Source organism: Microtus ochrogaster, chromosome 5 (genome assembly GCF_000317375.1).
Source record: "Microtus ochrogaster isolate Prairie Vole_2 chromosome 5, MicOch1.0, whole genome shotgun sequence".
Lineage (NCBI taxonomy): Eukaryota > Metazoa > Chordata > Mammalia > Rodentia > Cricetidae > Microtus > Microtus ochrogaster.
Genome location: NC_022012.1, coordinates 72,489,253 through 72,489,731, shown reverse-complemented (window position 1 = coordinate 72,489,731; position 479 = coordinate 72,489,253). Strand labels below are relative to the sequence as shown.

The following is a 479-nucleotide window of genomic DNA, read 5'->3' as shown; positions in this document are numbered from 1 at the left end:
GCGCTCACACACGCTCACGTGCTCTCACGTGCTCACACACGCTCACGTGCTCTCACACGCTCACACACGCTCACGTGCTCTCACGTGCTCACATACGCTCACGTGCTCTCACGTGCTCTCACATGCTCACACACGCTCACATGCGCTCACACACGCTCACGTGCTCTCACGTGCTCACACACGCTCACGTGCTCACACACGCTCACGTGCTCTCACGTGCTCACACACGCTCATGTGCTCTCACACGCTCACGTGCTCACACACGCTCACATGCGCTCACACACGCTCACACACGCTCATGTGCTCTCACACGCTCATGTGCTCACACACGCTCACATGCGCTCACGTGCTCTCACGTGCTCTCACACGCTCACATGCTCACACACGCTCACATGCGCTCACACACGCTCACGTGCTCTCACGTGCTCACATGCGCTCACACACGCTCACGTGCTCACACACGCTCACACACGCTCACA

At 59.5% G+C, this 479-nt stretch overlaps 1 protein-coding gene across 23 annotated transcripts in view; it reads right to left on the bottom strand.

Moving 5' to 3' along the window:
- Tpm1 (tropomyosin 1) overlaps positions 1 to 479 on the bottom strand; it is a 29,657-nt gene that overhangs the window by 14,889 nt on the left and 14,289 nt on the right. The gene's annotated exons all lie outside the window — the stretch shown is intronic.